Source organism: Schistocerca nitens, chromosome 10, assembly GCF_023898315.1.
Source record: "Schistocerca nitens isolate TAMUIC-IGC-003100 chromosome 10, iqSchNite1.1, whole genome shotgun sequence".
Taxonomy (NCBI): domain Eukaryota; kingdom Metazoa; phylum Arthropoda; class Insecta; order Orthoptera; family Acrididae; genus Schistocerca; species Schistocerca nitens.
The window spans coordinates 235955365-235977572 of record NC_064623.1 but is presented as its reverse complement, the minus strand read 5'-3'; positions in this window follow the sequence as shown (position 1 = coordinate 235977572).

Here is a 22208-nt window from a genome sequence, read left to right as displayed (position 1 = left end):
GCCGACCTGTCTCCAAGGGACTATTGCTGCCTCGGGCACCTTATGGTCGATCTCCTGTGAGTCTAGATTTTCGAATCCGACGCAAAACTGACAGTTAATTGTAACGTTCAGAGCCTGTTAATGACGATGGACTCACAAATCGCGTCGCGATTCAATACATCGTCCTCCAGCCGACTTGTCTCCAAGGGTCTAGTGCTGCCTCGGGCACCTTATGGTCGTTCTCCTGTGAGTCTAGATTTTCGAATGCGACGCAAAACTGGCAGTTAATTGTAAGGTTCGGAGCCTGTTAATGACGATGGAACACACAAATTGCGTCGCGATTCAATACATCGTCCTCCGGCCGACCTGTCTCCAAGGATCTATTGCTGCCTCGGGCACCTTATGGTCGATCTCCAGTGAGTCTAGATTTTCGAATCCGACGCAAAACTGACAGTTAATTGTAACGTTCAGAGCCTGTTAATGACGATAGAACACACAAATTGCGTCGCGATTCAATACATCGTCCTCCGGCCGACCTGTCTCCAAGGGTCTATTGCTGCCTCGGGCACCTTATGGTCGATCTCCTGTGAGTCTAGATTTTCGAATCCGACGCAAAACTGACAGTTAATTGTAAGGTACAGAACCTCTTAATGACAATGGAACACACAAATCGCGTCGCGATTCAATACATCGTCCTCCGGCCGACCTGTCTCCAAGGGTCTATTGCTGCCTCGGGCACCTTATGGTCGATCTCCTGTGAGTCTAGATTTTGAATCCGACGCAAAACTGACAGTTAATTGTAACGTTAAGAGCCTGTTAATGACGATGGAACACACAAATCCCGTCCCGATTCCACACATCGTCCTCCGGCCGACCTCTCTCCAAGGGTCTATTGCTGCCTCGGGCACCTTATGATCGATCTCCTGTGAGTCTAGATTTTCGAATCCGACGCAAAACTGTCAGTTAATTGTAACTTTCAGAGCCTGTTAATGACGATGGAACACACAAATCGCGTCGCGATTCAATACATCGTCTTCCGGCCGACCTGTCTCCAAGGGTCTATTGCTGCCTCGGGCACCTTATGGTCGATCTCCTGTGAGTCTAGATTTTCGGATCCGACGCAAAACTGACAGTTAATTGTAAGGTTCAGAGCCTCTTAATGACGATGGAACACACAAATTGCGTCGCGATACAATACATCGTCCTCCGGCCGACCTGTCTCCAAGGGTCTATTGCTGCCTCGGGCACCTTATGGTCGTTTTCCTGTGAGTCTAGATTTTCGAATCCGACGCAAAACTGACAGTTAATTATAACGTTCAGAGCCTGTTAATGACGCTGGAACACACAAATTGCGTCGCGATTCAATACGTCGTCCTCCAGCCGACTTGTCTCCAAGGGTCTAGTGCTGCCTCGGGCACCTTATGGTCGTTCTCCTGTGAGTCTAGATTTTCGATTCCGACGCAAAACTGACAGTTACTCGAAAGGTTCAGAGCCTCTTAATGACAATGGAACACACAAATTGCGTCGCGATTCAATACATCGTCCTCCGGCCGACCTGTCTCCAAGGGTCTATTGCTGCCTAGGGCACCTTATGGTCGATCTCCTGTGAGTCTAGATTATCGAATCCGACGCAAAACTGACAGTTAATTGTAACGTTCAGAGCCTGTTAATGACGATGGAACACACAAATTGCGTCGCGATTCAATACATCGTCCTCCAGCCGAGTTGTCTCCAAGGGTCTAGTGCTGCCTCGGACACCTTATGGTCGCTCTCCTGTGAGTCTAGATTTTCGAATCCGACGCAAAACTGACAGTTAATTGTAAGGTACAGAGCCTGTTAATGACAATGGAACACACAAATCGCGTCGCGATTCAATACATCGTCCTCCGGCCGACCTGTCTCCAAGGGTCTATTGCTGCCTCGGGCACCTTATGGTCGATCGCCTGTGAGTCTAGATTTTCGAATCCGACGCAAAACTGACAGTTAATTGTAAGGTTCAGAGCCTGTTAATGACGATGGAACACACAAATTGCGTCGCGATTCAATACGTCGTCCTCCGGCCGACCTGTCTCCAAGGGTCTATTGCTGCCTCGGGCACCTTATGGTCGTTCTCCTGTGAGTCTAGATTTTCTAATCCGACGCAAAACTGACAGTTAATTGTAACCTTCAGAGCCTGTTAATGACGATGGAACACACAAATTGCGTCGCGATTCAATACATCGTCCTCCAGCCGACTTGTCTCCAAGGATCTAGTGCTGCCTCGGGCACCTTATGGTCGTTCTCCTGTGAGTCTAGATTTTCGAATCCGACGCAAAACTGACAGTTAATTGTAAGGTTCAGAGCCTCTTAATGATAATGGAACACACAAATTGAGTCACGATTCAATACATCGTCCTCCGGCCGACCTGTCTCCAAGGGTCTATTGCTGCCTCGGGCACCTTGTGGTCGTTTTTCTGTGAGTCTAGATTTTCGAATCCGACGCATAACTGACAGTTAATTGTAACGTTCAGAGCCTGTTAATGACGATGGAACACACAAATTGCGTCGCGATTCAATACATCGTCCTCCAGCCGACTTGTCTCCAAGGGTCTAGTGCTGCCTCGGGCACCTTATGGTCGTTCCTCTGTGAGTCAAGATTTTCGAATCCGACGCAAAACTGACAGTTAATTGTAAGGTTCGGAGCCTCTTAATGACAATGGAACACACAAATTGAGTCGCGATTCAATACATCGTCCTCCGGCCGACCTGTCTCCAAGGGTCTATTGCTGCCTCGGGCACCTTATGGTCGATCTCCTGTGAGTCTAGATTTTCGGATCCGACGCAAAACTGACAGTTAATTGTAAGGTTCAGAGCCTCTTAATGACGATGGAACACACAAATTGCGTCGCGATTCAATACATCGTCCTCCGGCCGACCTGTCTCCAAGGGTCTATTGCTGCCTCGGGCACCTTATGGTCGTTTTCCTGTGAGTCTAGATTTTCGAATCCGACGCAAAACTGACAGTTAATTATAATGTTCAGAGCCTGTTAATGACGCTGGAACACACAAATCGCGTCGCGATTCAATACGTCGTCCTCCAGCCGACTTGTCTCCAAGGGTCTAGTGCTGCCTCGGGCACCTTATGGTCGTTCTCCTGTGAGTCTAGATTTTCGATTCCGACGCAAAACTGACAGTTAATCGAAAGGTTCAGAGCCTCTTAATGACAATGGAACACACAAATTGCGTCGCGATTCAATACATCGTCCTCCGGCCGACCTGTCTCCAAGGGTCTATTGCTGCCTCGGGCACCTTATGGTCGATCTCCTGTGAGTCTAGATTTTCGAATCCGACACAAAACTGACAGTTAATTGTAACGTTCAGAGCCTGTTAATGACGATGGAACACACAAATCGCGTCGCGATTCAATACATCGTCCTCCAGCCGACTTGTCTCCAAGGGTCTAGTGCTGCCTCGGACACCTTATGGTCGTTCTCCTGTGAGTCTAGATTTTCGAATCCGACGCAAAACTGACAGTTAATTGTAAGGTACAGAGCCTCTTAATGACAATGGAACACACAAATCGCGTCGCGATTCAATACATCGTCCTCCGGCCGACCTGTCTCCAAGGGTCTATTGCTGCCTCGGGCACCTTATGGTCGATCTCCTGTGAGTCTAGATTTTCGAATCCGACGCAAAACTGACAGTTGATTGTAACGTTCAGAGCCTGTTAATGACGATGGAACACACAAATTGCGTCGCGATTCAATACATCGTCCTCCGGCCGACCTGTCTCCAAGGGTCTATTGCTGCCTCGGGCACCTTATGGTCGATCTCCTGTGAGTCTAGATTTTCCAATCCGACGCAAAACTGTCAGTTAATTGTAACGTTCAGAGCCTGTTAATGACGATGGAACACACAAATCGCGTCGCGATTCAATACATCGTTCTCCGGCCGACCTGTCTCCAAGGGTCTATTGCTGCCTTGGGCACCTTATGGTCGATCGCCTGTGAGTCTAGATTTTCGAATCCGACGCAAAACTGACAGTTAATTGTAAGGTTCAGAGCCTGTTAATGACGATGGAACACACAAATTGCGTCGCGATTCAATACGTCGTCCTCCGGCCGACCTGTCTCCAAGGGTCTATTGCTGCCTCGGGCACCTTATGGTCGTTCTCCTGTGAGTCTAGATTTTCGAATCCGACGCAAAACTGACAGTTAATTGTAACCTTCAGAGCCTGTTAATGACGATGGAACACACAAATTGCGTCGCGATTCAATACATCGTCCTCCAGCCGACTTGTCTCCAAGGATCTAGTGCTGCCTCGGGCACCTTATGGTCGTTCTCCTGTGAGTCTAGATTTTCGAATCCGACGCAAAACTGACAGTTAATTGTAAGGTTCAGAGCCTCTTAATGATAATGGAACACACAAATTGAGTCACGATTCAATACATCGTCCTCCGGCCGACCTGTCCCCAAGGGTCTATTGCTGCCTCGGGCACCTTATGGTCGTTTTTCTGTGAGTCTAGATTTTCGAATCCGACGCATAACTGACAGTTAATTGTAACGTTCAGAGCCTGTTAATGACGATGGAACACACAAATTGCGTCGCGATTCAATACATCGTCCTCCAGCCGACTTGTCTCCAAGGGTCTAGTGCTGCCTCGGGCACCTTATGGTCGTTCCTCTGTGAGTCAAGATTTTCGAATCCGACGCAAAACTGACAGTTAATTGTAAGGTTCAGAGCCTCTTAATGACAATGGAACACACAAATTGAGTCGCGATTCAATACATCGTCCTCCGGCCGACCTGTCTCCAAGGGTCTATTGCTGCCTCGGGCACCTTATGGTCGATCTCCTGTGAGTCTAGATTTTCGAATCCGACGCAAAACTGACAGTTAATTGTAACGTTCAGAGCCTGTTAATAACGATGGAACACACAAATTGCGTCGCGATTCAATACATCGTCCTCCGGCCGACCTGTCTCCAAGAGTCTATTGCTGCCTCGGGCACCTTATGGTCTAGATTTTCGATCCGACGCAAAACTGACAGTTAATTGTAACGTTCAGAGCCTGTTAATGACGATGGAACACACAAATCGCGTCGCGATTCAATACATCGTCCTCCGGCCGACTTGTCTCCAAGGGTCTAGTGCTGCCTCGGGCACCTTATGGTCGTTCTCCTGTGAGTCTAGATTTTCGAATCCGACGCAAAACTGACAGTCAATCGTAAGGTTCAGCGCCTCTTAATGACAATGGAACACACAAATTGCGTCGCGATTCAATACATCTTCCTCCGGCCGACCTGTCTCCAAGGGTCTATTGCTGCCTCGGGCACCTTATGGTCGATCTCCTGTGAGTCTAGATTTTCGAATCCGACGCAAAACTGACAGTTAATTGTAAGGTTCAGAGCCTGTTAATGACGATGGAACACACAAATTGCGTCGCGATGCAATACATCCTCCTCCGGCCGACCTGTCTCCAAGGGTCTATTGCTGCCTCGGGCACCTTATGGTCGATCTCCTGTGAGTCTAATTTTCGAATCCGACGCAAAAATGACAGTTAATTGTAACGTTCAGAGCCTGTTGATGACGATGGAACACACAAATCGCGTCGCGATTCAATACATCGTCTTCCGGCCGACCTGTCTCCAAGGGTCTATTGCTGCCTCGGGCACCTCATGGTCGATCTCCTGTGAGTCTAGATTTTCGAATCCGACGCAAAACTGACAGTTAATTGTAAGGTTCAGAGCCTGTTAATGACGATGGAACACACAAATTGCGTCGCGATTCAATACATCGTCTTCCGGCCGACCTGTCTCCAAGGGTCTATTGCTGCCTCGGGCACCTTATGGTCGATCTCCTGTGAGTCTAGATTTTCGAATCCGACGCAAAACTGACAGTTAATTGTAAGGTTCAGAGCCTCTTAATGACGATGGAACACACAAATTGCGTCGCGATTCAATACATCGTCCTCCGGCCAACCTGTCTCCAAGGGTCTATTGCTGCCTCGGGCACCTTATGGTCGTTTCCCTGTGAGTCTAGATTTTCGAATCCGACGCAAAACTGACAGTTAATTATAACGTTCAGAGCCTGTTAATGACGCTGGAACACACAAATCGCGTCGCGATTCAATACGTCGTCCTCCAGCCGACTTGTCTCCAAGGGTCTAGTGCTGCCTCGGGCACCTTATGGTCGTTCTTCTGTGAGTCTACATTTTCGAATCCGACGCAAAACTGACTGTTAATTATAAGGTTCAGAGCCTCTTAATGTCAATGGAACACACAAATTGCGTCGCGATTCAATACATCGTCCTCCGGCCGACCTGTCTCCAAGGGACTATTGCTGCCTCGGGCACCTTATGGTCGATCTCCTGTGAGTCTAGATTTTCGAATCCGACGCAAAACTGACAGTTAATTGTAACGTTCAGAGCCTGTTAATGACGATGGAACACACAAATCGCGTCGCGATTCAATACATCGTCCTCCAGCCGACTTGTCTCCAAGGGTCTAGTGCTGCCTCGGGCACCTTATGGTCGTTCTCCTGTGAGTCTAGATTTTCGAATGCGACGCAAAACTGGCAGTTAATTGTAAGGTTCGGAGCCTGTTAATGACGATGGAACACACAAATTGCGTCGCGATTCAATACATCGTCCTCCGGCCGACCTGTCTCCAAGGATCTATTGCTGCCTCGGGCACCTTATGGTCGATCTCCAGTGAGTCTAGATTTTCGAATCCGACGCAAAACTGACAGTTAATTGTAACGTTCAGAGCCTGTTAATGACGATAGAACACACAAATTGCGTCGCGATTCAATACATCGTCCTCCGGCCGACCTGTCTCCAAGGGTCTATTGCTGCCTCGGGCACCTTATGGTCGATCTCCTGTGAGTCTAGATTTTCGAATCCGACGCAAAACTGACAGTTAATTGTAAGGTACAGAACCTCTTAATGACAATGGAACACACAAATCGCGTCGCGATTCAATACATCGTCCTCCGGCCGACCTGTCTCCAAGGGTCTATTGCTGCCTCGGGCACCTTATGGTCGATCTCCTGTGAGTCTAGATTTTCGAATCCGACGCAAAACTGACAGTTAATTGTAACGTTCAGAGCCTGTTAATGACGATGGAACACACAAATCCCGTCCCGATTCCACACATCGTCCTCCGGCCGACCTGTCTCCAAGGGTCTATTGCTGCCTCGGGCACCTTATGATCGATCTCCTGTGAGTCTAGATTTTCGAATCCGACGCAAAACTGTCAGTTAATTGTAACTTTCAGAGCCTGTTAATGACGATGGAACACACAAATCGCGTCGCGATTCAATACATCGTCCTCCGGCCGACCTGTCTCCAAGGGTCTATTGCTGCCTCGGGCACCTTATGGTCGATCTCCTGTGAGTCTAGATTTTCGAATCCGACGCAAAATGTGACAGTTAATTGTAAGGTTCAGAGCCTGTTAATGACGATGGAACACACAAATTGCGTCGCGATTCAATACATCGTCCTCCGGCCGACCTGTCTCCAAGGGTCTATTGCTGCCTCGGGCACCTTATGGTCGTTTTCCTGTGAGTCTAGATTTTCGAATCCGACGCAAAACTGACAGTTAATTATAACGTTCAGAGCCTGTTAATGACGCTGGAACACACAAATCGCGTCGCGATTCAATACGTCGTCCTCCAGCCGACTTGTCTCCAAGGGTCTAGTGCTGCCTCGGGCACCTTATGGTCGTTCTCCTGTGAGTCTAGATTTTCGATTCCGACGCAAAACTGACAGTTAATCGAAAGGTTCAGAGCCTCTTAATGACAATGGAACACACAAATTGCGTCGCGATTCAATACATCGTCCTCCGGCCGACCTGTCTCCAAGGGTCTATTGCTGCCTCGGGCACCTTATGGTCGATCTCCTGTGAATCTAGATTTTCGAATCCGACGCAAAACTGACAGTTAATTGTAACGTTCAGAGCCTGTTAATGACGATGGAACACACAAATTGCGTCGCGATTCAATACATCGTCCTCCGGCCGACCTGTCTCCAAGGGTCTATTGCTGCCTCGGGCACCTTATGGTCGATCTCCTGTGAGTCTAGATTTTCCAATCCGACGCAAAACTGTCAGTTAATTGTAACGTTCAGAGCCTGTTAATGACGATGGAACACACAAATCGCGTCGCGATTCAATACATCGTCCTCCGGCCGACCTGTCTCCAAGGGTCTATTGCTGCCTCGGGCACCTTATGGTCGTTCTCCTGTGAGTCTAGATTTTCGAATCCGACGCAAAACTGACAGTTAATTGTAAGGTTCAGAGCCTGTTAATGACGATGGAACACACAAATTGCGTCGCGATTCAATACGTCGTCCTCCGGCCGACCTGTCTCCAAGGGTCTATTGCTGCCTCGGGCACCTTATGGTCGTTCTCCTGTGAGTCTAGATTTTCGAATCCGACGCAAAACTGACAGTTAATTGTAACCTTCAGAGCCTGTTAATGACGATGGAACACACAAATTGCGTCGCGATTCAATACATCGTCCTCCAGCCGACTTGTCTCCAAGGATCTAGTGCTGCCTCGGGCACCTTATGGTCGTTCTCCTGTGAGTCTAGATTTTCGAATCCGACGCAAAACTGACAGTTAATTGTAAGGTTCAGAGCCTCTTAATGACAATGGAACACACAAATTGAGTCGCGATTCAATACATCGTCCTCCGGCCGACCTGTCTCCAAGGGTCTATTGCTGCCTCGGGCACCTTATGGTCGATCTCCTGTGAGTCTAGATTTTCGAATCCGACGCAAAACTGACAGTTAATTGTAACGTTCAGAGCCTGTTAATAACGATGGAACACACAAATTGCGTCGCGATTCAATACATCGTCCTCCGGCCGACCTGTCTCCAAGAGTCTATTGCTGCCTCGGGCACCTTATGGTCTAGATTTTCGATCCGACGCAAAACTGACAGTTAATTGTAACGTTCAGAGCCTGTTAATGACGATGGAACACACAAATCGCGTCGCGATTCAATACATCGTCCTCCGGCCGACTTGTCTCCAAGGGTCTAGTGCTGCCTCGGGCACCTTATGGTCGTTCTCCTGTGAGTCTAGATTTTCGAATCCGACGCAAAACTGACAGTTAATCGAAAGGTTCAGAGCCTCTTAATGACAATGGAACACACAAATTGCGTCGCGATTCAATACATCGTCCTCCGGCCGACCTGTCTCCAAGGGTCTATTGCTGCCTCGGGCACCTTATGGTCGATCTCCTGTGAGTCTAGATTGTCGAATCCGACGCAAAACTGACAGTTAATTGTAACGTTCAGAGCCTGTTAATGACGATGGAACACACAAATTGCGTCGCGATTCAATACATCGTCCTCCAGCCGACTTGTCTCCAAGGGTCTAGTGCTGCCTCGGGCACCTTATGGTCGTTCCTCTGTGAGTCAAGATTTTCGAATCCGACGCAAAACTGACAGTTAATTGTAAGGTTCAGAGCCTCTTAATGACAATGGAACACACAAATTGAGTCGCGATTCAATACATCGTCCTCCGGCCGACCTGTCTCCAAGGGTCTATTGCTGCCTCGGGCACCTTATGGTCGATCTCCTGTGAGTCTAGATTTTCGAATCCGACGCAAAACTGACAGTTAATTGTAACGTTCAGAGCCTGTTAATAACGATGGAACACACAAATTGCGTCGCGATTCAATACATCGTCCTCCGGCCGACCTGTCTCCAAGAGTCTATTGCTGCCTCGGGCACCTTATGGTCTAGATTTTCGATCCGACGCAAAACTGACAGTTAATTGTAACGTTCAGAGCCTGTTAATGACGATGGAACACACAAATCGCGTCGCGATTCAATACATCGTCCTCCGGCCGACCTGTCTCCAAGGGTCTATTGCTGCCTCGGGCACCTTATGGTCGATCGCCTGTGAGTCTAGATTTTCGAATCCGACGCAAAACTGACAGTTAATTGTAAGGTTCAGAGCCTGTTAATGACGATGGAACACACAAATTGCGTCGCGATTCAATACGTCGTCCTCCGGCCGACCTGTCTCCAAGGGTCTATTGCTGCCTCGGGCACCTTATGGTCGTTCTCCTGTGAGTCTAGATTTTCGAATCCGACGCAAAACTGACAGTTAATTGTAACCTTCAGAGCCTGTTAATGACGATGGAACACACAAATTGCGTCGCGATTCAATACATCGTCCTCCAGCCGACTTGTCTCCAAGGATCTAGTGCTGCCTCGGGCACCTTATGGTCGTTCTCCTGTGAGTCTAGATTTTCGAATCCGACGCAAAACTGACAGTTAATTGTAAGGTTCAGAGCCTCTTAATGATAATGGAACACACAAATTGAGTCACGATTCAATACATCGTCCTCCGGCCGACCTGTCTCCAAGGGTCTATTGCTGCCTCGGGCACCTTATGGTCGTTTTTCTGTGAGTCTAGATTTTCGAATCCGACGCATAACTGACAGTTAATTGTAACGTTCAGAGCCTGTTAATGACGATGGAACACACAAATTGCGTCGCGATTCAATACATCGTCCTCCAGCCGACTTGTCTCCAAGGGTCTAGTGCTGCCTCGGGCACCTTATGGTCGTTCCTCTGTGATTCAAGATTTTCGAATCCGACGCAAAACTGACAGTTAATTGTAAGGTTCAGAGCCTCTTAATGACAATGGAACACACAAATTGAGTCGCGATTCAATACATCGTCCTCCGGCCGACCTGTCTCCAAGGGTCTATTGCTGCCTCGGGCACCTTATGGTCGATCTCCTGTGAGTCTAGATTTTCGAATCCGACGCAAAACTGACAGTTAATTGTAACGTTCAGAGCCTGTTAATAACGATGGAACACACAAATTGCGTCGCGATTCAATACATCGTCCTCCGGCCGACCTGTCTCCAAGAGTCTATTGCTGCCTCGGGCACCTTATGGTCTAGATTTTCGATCCGACGCAAAACTGACAGTTAATTGTAACGTTCAGAGCCTGTTAATGACGATGGAACACACAAATCGCGTCGCGATTCAATACATCGTCCTCCGGCCGACTTGTCTCCAAGGGTCTAGTGCTGCCTCGGGCACCTTATGGTCGTTCTCCTGTGAGTCTAGATTTTCGAATCCGACGCAAAACTGACAGTCAATCGTAAGGTTCAGCGCCTCTTAATGACAATGGAACACACAAATTGCGTCGCGATTCAATACATCTTCCTCCGGCCGACCTGTCTCCAAGGGTCTATTGCTGCCTCGGGCACCTTATGGTCGATCTCCTGTGAGTCTAGATTTTCGAATCCGACGCAAAACTGACAGTTAATTGTAAGGTTCAGAGCCTGTTAATGACGATGGAACACACAAATTGCGTCGCGATGCAATACATCGTCCTCCGGCCGACCTGTCTCCAAGGGTCTATTGCTGCCTCGGGCACCTTATGGTCGATCTCCTGTGAGTCTAATTTTCGAATCCGACGCAAAACTGACAGTTAATTGTAACGTTCAGAGCCTGTTGATGACGATGGAACACACAAATCGCGTCGCGATTCAATACATCGTCTTCCGGCCGACCTGTCTCCAAGGGTCTATTGCTGCCTCGGGCACCTCATGGTCGATCTCCTGTGAGTCTAGATTTTCGAATCCGACGCAAAACTGACAGTTAATTGTAAGGTTCAGAGCCTGTTAATGACGATGGAACACACAAATTGCGTCGCGATTCAATACATCGTCTTCCGGCCGACCTGTCTCCAAGGGTCTATTGCTGCCTCGGGCACCTTATGGTCGATCTCCTGTGAGTCTAGATTTTCGAATCCGACGCAAAACTGACAGTTAATTGTAAGGTTCAGAGCCTCTTAATGACGATGGAACACACAAATTGCGTCGCGATTCAATACATCGTCCTCCGGCCAACCTGTCTCCAAGGGTCTATTGCTGCCTCGGGCACCTTATGGTCGTTTTCCTGTGAGTCTAGATTTTCGAATCCGACGCAAAACTGACAGTTAATTGTAAGGTTCAGAGCCTGTTAATGACGATGGAACACACAAATCCCGTCCCGATTCCACACATCGTCCTCCGGCCGACCTGTCTCCAAGGGTCTATTGCTGCCTCGGGCACCTAATGATCGATCTCCTGTGAGTCTAGATTTTCGAATCCGACGCAAAACTGTCAGTTAATTGTAACTTTCAGAGCCTGTTAATGACGATGGAACACACAAATCGCGTCGCGATTCAATACATCGTCCTCCGGCCGACCTGTCTCCAAGGGTCTATTGCTGCCTCGGGCACCTTATGGTCGATCTCCTGTGAGTCTAGATTTTCGAATCCGACGCAAAATGTGACAGTTAATTGTAAGGTTCAGAGCCTGTTAATGACGATGGAACACACTAATTGCGTCGCGATTCAATACGTCGTCCTCCGGCCGACCTGTCTCCAAGGGTCTGTTGCTGCCTCGGGCACCTTATGGTCGTTCTCCTGTGAGTCTAGATTTTCGAATCCGACGCAAAACTGACAGTTAATTGTAACCTTCAGAGCCTGTTAATGACGATGGAACACACAAATTGCGTCGCGATTCAATACATCGTCCTCCAGCCGACTTGTCTCCAAGGGTCTAGTGCTGCCTCGGGCACCTTATGGTCGTTCTTCTGTGAGTCTAGATTTTCGAATCCGACGCAAAACTGACAGTTAATTGTAAGGTTCAGAGCCTCTTAATGACAATGGAACACACAAATTGAGTCGCGATTCAATACATCGTCCTCCGGCCGACCTGTCTCCAAGGGTCTATTGCTGCCTCGGGCACCTTATGGTCGATCTCCTGTGAGTCTAGATTTTCGAATCCGACGCAAAACTGACAGTTAATTGTAACGTTCAGAGCCTGTTAATGACGATGGAACACACAAATCGCGTCGCGATTCAATACATCGTCCTCCAACCGACTTGTCTCCAAGGGTCTAGTGCTGCCACGGGCACCTTATGGTCGTTCTCCTGTGAGTCTAGATTTTCGAATCCGACGCAAAACTGACAGTTAATTGTAAGGTTCAGAGCCTGTTAATGACGATGGAACACACAAATCCCGTCCCGATTCAATACATCGTCCTCCGGCCGACCTGTCTCCAAGGGTCTATTGCTGCCTCGGGCACCTTATGGTCTAGATTTTCGAATCCGACGCAAAACTGACAGTTAATTGTAACGTTCAGAGCCTGTTAATGACGATGGAACACACAAATTGCGTCGCGATTCAATACATCGTCCTCCGGCCGACTTGTCTCCAAGGGTCTAGTGCTGCCTCGGGCACCTTATGTTCGTTCTCCTGTGAGTCTAGATTTTCGAATCCGACGCAAAACTGACAGTTAATCGTAAGGTTCAGCGCCTCTTAATGACAATGGAACACACAAATTGCGTCGCGATTCAATACATCGTCCTCCGGCCGACCTGTCTCCAAGGGTCTATTGCTGCCTCGGGCACCTTATGGTCTAGATTTTCGAATCCGACGCAAAACTGACAGTTAATTGTAACGTTCAGAGCCTGTTAATGACGATGGAACACACAAATTGCGTCGCGATTCAATACATCGTCCTCCGGCCGACTTGTCTCCAAGGGTCTATTGCTGCCTCGGGCACCTTATGGTCGATCTCCTGTGAGTCTAATTTTCGAATCCGACGCAAAACTGACAGTTAATTGTAACGTTCAGAGCCTGTTAATGACGATGGAACACACAAATCGCGTCGCGATTCAATACATCGTCCCCCGGCCGACCTGTCTCCAAGGGTCTATTGCTGCCTCGGGCACCTTATGGTCGATCGCCTGTGAGTCTAGATTTTCGAATCCGACGCAAAACTGACAGTTAATTGTAAGGTTCAGAGCCTGTTAATGACGATGGAACACACAAATTGCGTCGCGATTCAATACGTCGTCCTCCGGCCGACCTGTCTTCAAGGGTCTATTGCTGCCTCGGGCACCTTATGGTCGTTCTCCTGTGAGTCTAGATTTTCGAATCCGACGCAAAACTGACAGTTAATTCTAACCTTCAGAGCCTGTTAATGACGATGGAACACACAAATTGCGTCGCGATTCAATACATCGTCCTCCAGCCGACTTGTCTCCAAGGATCTAGTGCTGCCTCGGGCACCTTATGGTCGTTCTCCTGTGAGTCTAGATTTTCGAATCCGACGCAAAACTGACAGTTAGTTGTAAGGTTCAGAGCCTCTTAATGACAATGGAACACACAAATTGAGTCGCGATTCAATACATCGTCCTCCGGCCGACCTGTCTCCAAGAGTCTATTGCTGCCTCGGGCACCTTATGGTCGTTTTTCTGTGAGTCTAGATTTTCGAATCCGACGCATAACTGACAGTTAATTGTAACGCTCAGAGCCTGTTAATGACGATGGAACACACAAATTGCGTCGCGATTCAATACATCGTCCTCCAGCCGACTTGCCTCCAAGGGTCTAGTGCTGCCTCGGGCACCTTATGGTCGTTCCTCTGTGAGTCAAGATTTTCGAATCCGACGCAAAACTGACAGTTAATTGTAAGGTTCAGAGCCTCTTAATGACAATGGAACACACAAATTGAGTCACGATTCAATACATCGTCCTCCGGCCGACCTGTCTCCAAGGGTCTATTGCTGCCTCGGGCACCTTACGGTCGATCTCCTGTGAGTCTAGATTTTCGAATCCGACGCAAAACTGACAGTTAATTGTAACGTTCAGAGCCTGATAATGACGATGGAACACACAAATCGCGTCGCGATTCAATACATCGTCCTCCAACCGACTTGTCACCAAGGGTCTAGTGCTGCCACGGGCACCTTATGGTCGTTCTCCTGTGAGTCTAGATTTTCGAATCCGACGCAAAACTGACAGTTAATTGTAAGGTTCATAGCCTGTTAATGACGATGGAACACACAAATTGCGTCGCGATTCAATACATCGTCCTCCGGCCGACCTGTCTCCAAGAGTCTATTGCTGCCTCGGGCACCTTATGGTCTAGATTTTCGATCCGACGCAAAACTGACAGTTAATTGTAAAGTTCAGAGCCTGTTAATGACGATGGAACACACAAATCGCGTCGCGATTCAATACATCGTCCTCCGGCCGACTTGTCTCCAAGGGTCTAGTGCTGCCTCGGGCACCTTATGGTCGTTCTCCTGTGAGTCTAGATTTTCGAATCCGACGCAAAACTGACAGTTAATCGTAAGGTTCAGCGCCTCTTAATGACAATGGAACACACAAATTGCGTCGCGATTCAATACATCTTCCTCCGGCTGACCTGTCTCCAAGGGTCTATTGCTGCCTCGGGCACCTTATGGTCGATCTCCTGTGAGTCTAATTTTCGAATCCGACGCAAAACTGACAGTTAATTGTAACGTTCAGAGCCTGTTAATGACGATGGAACACACAAATCGCGTCGCGATTCAATACATCGTCTTCCGGCCGACCTGTCTCCAAGGGTCTATTGCTGCCTCGGGCACCTTATGGTCGTTCTTCTGTGAGTCTAGATTTTCGAATCCGACGCAAAACTGACAGTTAATTGTAAGGTTCAGAGCCTCTTAATGACAATGGAACACACAAATTGAGTCGCGATTCAATACATCGTCCTCCGGCCGACCTGTCTCCAAGGGTCTATTGCTGCCTCGGGCACCTTATGGTCGATCTCCTGTGAGTCTAGATTTTCGAATCCGACGCAAAACTGACAGTTAATTGTAACGTTCAGAGCCTGTTAATGACGATGGAACACACAAATCGCGTCGCGATTCAATACATCGTCCTCCAACCGACTTGTCTCCAAGGGTCTAGTGCTGCCACGGGCACCTTATGGTCGTTCTCCTGTGAGTCTAGATTTTCGAATCCGACGCAAAACTGACAGTTAATTGTAAGGTTCAGAGCCTGTTAATGACGATGGAACACACAAATCCCGTCCCGATTCAATACATCGTCCTCCGGCCGACCTGTCTCCAAGGGTCTATTGCTGCCTCGGGCACCTTATGGTCTAGATTTTCGAATCCGACGCAAAACTGACAGTTAATTGTAACGTTCAGAGCCTGTTAATGACGATGGAACACACAAATCGCGTCGCGATTCAATACATCGTCCTCCGGCCGACCTGTCTCCAAGGGTCTATTGCTGCCTCGGGCACCTTATGGTCTAGATTTTCGAATCCGACGCAAAACTGACAGTTAATTGTAACGTTCAGAGCCTGTTAATGACGATGGAACACACAAATTGCGTCGCGATTCAATACATCGTCCTCCGGCCGACTTGTCTCCAAGGGTCTAGTGCTGCCTCGGGCACCTTATGTTCGTTCTCCTGTGAGTCTAGATTTTCGAATCCGACGCAAAACTGACAGTTAATCGTAAGGTTCAGCGCCTCTTAATGACAATGGAACACACAAATTGCGTCGCGATTCAATACATCGTCCTCCGGCCGACCTGTCTCCAAGGGTCTATTGCTGCCTCGGGCACCTTATGGTCTAGATTTTCGAATCCGACGCAAAACTGACAGTTAATTGTAACGTTCAGAGCCTGTTAATGACGATGGAACACACAAATTGCGTCGCGATTCAATACATCGTCCTCCGGCCGACTTGTCTCCAAGGGTCTATTGCTGCCTCGGGCACCTTATGGTCGATCTCCTGTGAGTCTAATTTTCGAATCCGACGCAAAACTGACAGTTAATTGTAACGTTCAGAGCCTGTTAATGACGATGGAACACACAAATCGCGTCGCGATTCAATACATCGTCCCACGGCCGACCTGTCTCCAAGGGTCTATTGCTGCCTCGGGCACCTTATGGTCGATCGCCTGTGAGTCTAGATTTTCGAATCCGACGCAAAACTGACAGTTAATTGTAAGGTTCAGAGCCTGTTAATGACGATGGAACACACAAATTGCGTCGCGATTCAATACGTCGTCCTCCGGCCGACCTGTCTTCAAGGGTCTATTGCTGCCTCGGGCACCTTATGGTCGTTCTCCTGTGAGTCTAGATTTTCGAATCCGACGCAAAACTGACAGTTAATTCTAACCTTCAGAGCCTGTTAATGACGATGGAACACACAAATTGCGTCGCGATTCAATACATCGTCCTCCAGCCGACTTGTCTCCAAGGATCTAGTGCTGCCTCGGGCACCTTATGGTCGTTCTCCTGTGAGTCTAGATTTTCGAATCCGACGCAAAACTGACAGTTAGTTGTAAGGTTCAGAGCCTCTTAATGACAATGGAACACACAAATTGAGTCGCGATTCAATACATCGTCCTCCGGCCGACCTGTCTCCAAGAGTCTATTGCTGCCTCGGGCACCTTATGGTCGTTTTTCTGTGAGTCTAGATTTTCGAATCCGACGCATAACTGACAGTTAATTGTAACGCTCAGAGCCTGTTAATGACGATGGAACACACAAATTGCGTCGCGATTCAATACATCGTCCTCCAGCCGACTTGCCTCCAAGGGTCTAGTGCTGCCTCGGGCACCTTATGGTCGTTCCTCTGTGAGTCAAGATTTTCGAATCCGACGCAAAACTGACAGTTAATTGTAAGGTTCAGAGCCTCTTAATGACAATGGAACACACAAATTGAGTCACGATTCAATACATCGTCCTCCGGCCGACCTGTCTCCAAGGGTCTATTGCTGCCTCGGGCACCTTATGGTCGATCCCCTGTGAGTCTAGATTTTCGAATCCGACGCAAAACTGACAGTTAATTGTAACGTTCAGAGCCTGAAAATGACGATGGAACACACAAATCGCGTCGCGATTCAATACATCGTCCTCCAACCGACTTGTCACCAAGGGTCTAGTGCTGCCACGGGCACCTTATGGTCGTTCTCCTGTGAGTCTAGATTTTCGAATCCGACGCAAAACTGACAGTTAATTGTAAGGTTCATAGCCTGTTAATGACGATGGAACACACAAATTGCGTCGCGATTCAATACATCGTCCTCCGGCCGACCTGTCTCCAAGAGTCTATTGCTGCCTCGGGCACCTTATGGTCTAGATTTTCGATCCGACGCAAAACTGACAGTTAATTGTAAAGTTCAGAGCCTGTTAATGACGATGGAACACACAAATCGCGTCGCGATTCAATACATCGTCCTCCGGCCGACTTGTCTCCAAGGGTCTAGTGCTGCCTCGGGCACCTTATGGTCGTTCTCCTGTGAGTCTAGATTTTCGAATCCGACGCAAAACTGACAGTTAATCGTAAGGTTCAGCGCCTCTTAATGACAATGGAACACACAAATTGCGTCGCGATTCAATACATCTTCCTCCGGCCGACCTGTCTCCAAGGGTCTATTGCTGCCTCGGGCACCTTATGGTCGATCTCCTGTGAGTCTAGATTTTCGAATCCGACGCAAAACTGACAGTTAATTGTAAGGTTCAGAGCCTGTTAATGACGATGGAACACACAAATTGCGTCGCGATTCAATACATCCTCCTCCGGCCGACCTGTCTCCAAGGGTCTATTGCTGCCTCGGGCACCTTATGGTCGATCTCCTGTGAGTCTAATTTTCGAATCCGACGCAAAACTGACAGTTAATTGTAACGTTCAGAGCCTGTTAATGACGATGGAACACACAAATCGCGTCGCGATTCAATACATCGTCTTCCGGCCGACCTGTCTCCAAGGGTCTATTGCTGCCTCGGGCACCTTATGGTCGATCTCCTGTGAGTCTAGATTTTCGAATCCGACGCAAAACTGACAGTTAATTGTAAGGTTCAGAGCCTCTTAATGACGATGGAACACACAAATTGCGTCGCGATTCAATACATCGTCCTCCGGCCGACCTGTCTCCAAGGGTCTATTGCTGCCTCGGGCACCTTATGGTCGTTTTCCTGTGAGTCTAGATTTTCGAATCCGACGGAAAACTGACAGTTAATTATAACGTTCAGAGCCTGTTAATGACGCTGGAACACACAAATCGCATCGCGATTCAATACGTCGTCCTCCAGCCGACTTGTCTCCACGGGTCTAGTGCTGCCTCGGGCACCTTATGGTCGTTCTTCTGTGAGTCTAGATTTTCGAATCCGACGCAAAACTGACTGTTAATTGTAAGGTTCAGAGCCTCTTAATGACAATGGAACACACAAATTGCGTCGCGATTCAATACATCGTCCTCCGGCCGACCTGTCTCCAAGGGACTATTGCTGCCTCGGGCACCTTATGGTCGATCTCCTGTGAGTCTAGATTTTCGAATCCGACGCAAAACTGACAGTTAATTGTAACGTTCAGAGCCTGTTAATGACGATGGAACACACAAATCGCGTCGCGATTCAATACATCGTCCTCCAGCCGACTTGTCTCCAAGGGTCTAGTGCTGCCTCGGGCACCTTATGGTCGTTCTCCTGTGAGTCTAGATTTTCGAATGCGACGCAAAACTGGCAGTTAATTGTAAGGTTCGGAGCCTGTTAATGACGATGGAACACACAAATTGCGTCGCGATTCAATACATCGTCCTCCGGCCGATCTGTCTCCAAGGATCTATTGCTGCCTCGGGCACCTTATGGTCGATCTCCTGTGAGTCTAGATTTTCGAATCCGACGCAAAACTGACAGTTAATTGTAACGTTCAGAGCCTGTTAATGACGATAGAACACACAAATTGCGTCGCGATTCAATACATCGTCCTCCGGCCGACCTGTCTCCAAGGGTCTATTGCTGCCTCGGGCACCTTATGGTCGATCTCCTGTGAGTCTAGATTTTCGAATCCGACGCAAAACTGACAGTTAATTGTAAGGTACAGAACCTCTTAATGACAATGGAACACACAAATCGCGTCGCGATTCAATACATCGTCCTCCGGCCGACCTGTCTCCAAGGGTCTATTGCTGCCTCGGGCACCTTATGGTCGATCTCCTGTGAGTCTAGATTTTCGAATCCGACGCAAAACTGACAGTTAATTGTAACGTTCAGAGCCTGTTAATGACGATGGAACACACAAATCCCGTCCCGATTCAATACATCGTCCTCCGGCCGACCTGTCTCCAAGGGTCTATTGCTGCCTCGGGCACGTTATGATCGATCTCCTGTGAGTCTAGATTTTCCAATCCGACGCAAAACTGTCAGTTAACTGTAACTTTCAGAGCCTGTTAATGACGATGGAACACACAAATCGCGTCGCGATTCAATACATCGTCCTCCGGCCGACCTGTCTCCAAGGGTCTATTGCTGCCTCGGGCACCTTATGGTCGATCTCCTGTGAGTCTAGATTTTCGAATCCGACGCAAAACTGACAGTTAATTGTAAGGTTCAGAGCCTGTTAATGACGATGGAACACACAAATTGCGTCGCGATTCAATACGTCGTCCTCCGGCCGACCTGTCTCCAAGGGTCTATTGCTGCCTCGGGCACCTTATGGTCGTTCTCCTGTGAGTCTAGTGTTTCGAATCCGACGCAAATCTGACAGTTAATTGTAACCTTCAGAGCCTGTTAATGACGATGGAACACACAAATTGCGTCGCGATTCAATACATCGTCCTCCAGCCGACTTGTCTCCAAGGGTCTAGTGCTGCCTCGGGCACCTTATGGTCGTTCTTCTGTGAGTCTAGATTTTCGAATCCGACGCAAAACTGACAGTTAATTGTAAGGTTCAGAGCCTCTTAATGACAATGGAACACACAAATTGAGTCGCGATTCAATACATCGTCCTCCGGCCGACCTGTCTCCAAGGGTCTATTGCTGCCTCGGGCACCTTATGGTCGATCTCCTGTGAGTCTAGATTTTCGAATCCGACGCAAAACTGACAGTTAATTGTAAGGTTCAGAGCCTGTTAATGACGATGGAACACACAAATCGCGTCGCGATTCAATACATCGTCCTCCATCCGACTTGTCTCCAAGGGTCTAGTGCTGCCACGGGCACCTTATGGTCGTTCTCCTGTGAGTCTAGATTTTCGAATCCGACGCAAAACTGACAGTTAATTGTAAGGTTCAGAGCCTGTTAATGACGATGGAACACACAAATCCCGTCCCGATTCAATACATCGTCCTCCGGCCGACCTGTCTCCAAGGGTCTATTGCTGCCTCGGGCACCTTATGGTCTAGATTTTCGAATCCGACGCAAAACTGACAGTTAATTGTAACGTTCAGAGCCTGTTAATGACGATGGAACACACAAATCGCGTAGCGATTCAATACATCGTCCTCCGGCCGACTTGTCTCCAAGGGTCTAGTGCTGCCTCGGGCACCTTATGGTCGTTCTCCAGTGAGTCAAGATTTTCGAATCCGACGCAAAACTGACAGTTAATCGTAAGGTTCAGCGCCTCTTAATGACAATGGAACACACAAATCGCGTCGCGATTCAATACATCGTCCTCCGGCCGACCTGTCTCCAAGGGTCTATTGCTGCCTCGGGCACCTTATGGTCGATCTCCTGTGAGTCTAGATTTTCGAATCCGACGCAAAACTGACAGTTAATTGTAAGGTTCAGAGCCTGTTAATGACGATGGAACACACAAATTGCGTCGCGATTCAATACATCGTCCTCCGGCCGACCTGTCTCCAAGGGTCTATTGCTGCCTCGGGCACCTTATGGTCGATCTCCTGTGAGTCTAATTTTCGAATCCGACGCAAAACTGACAGTTAATTGTAACGTTCAGAGCCTGTTAATGACGATGGAACACACAAATCGCGTCGCGATTCAATACATCGTCTTCCAACCGACTTGTCTCCAAGGGTCTAGTGCTGCCACGGGCACCTTATGGTCGTTCTCCTGTGAGTCTAGATTTTCGAATCCGACGCAAAACTGACAGTTAATTGTAAGGTTCAGAGCCTGTTAATGACGATGGAACACACAAATTGCGTCGCGATTCAATACATCGTCCTCCGGCCGACCTGTCTCCAAGGGTCTATTGCTGCCTCGGGCACCTTATGGTCTAGATTTTCGAATCCGACGCAAAACTGACAGTTAATTGTAACGTTCAGAGCCTGTTAATGACGATGGAACACACAAATCGCGTCGCGATTCAATACATCGTCCTCCAGCCGACTTGTCTCCAAGGGTCTAGTGCTGCCTCGGGCACCTTATGGTCTTTCTCCTGTGAGTCTAGATTTTCGAATCCGACGCAAAACTGACAGTTAATTGTAAGGTTCGGAGCCTGTTAATGACGATGGAACACACACATTGCGTCGCAATTCAATACATCGTCCTCCGGCCGACCTGTCTCCAAGGATCTATTGCTGCCTCGGGCACCTTATGGTCGATCTCCTGTGAGTCTAGATTTTCGAATCCGACGCAAAGCTGACAGTTAATTGTAACGTTCAGAGCCTGTTAATGACGATGGAACACACAAATCGCGT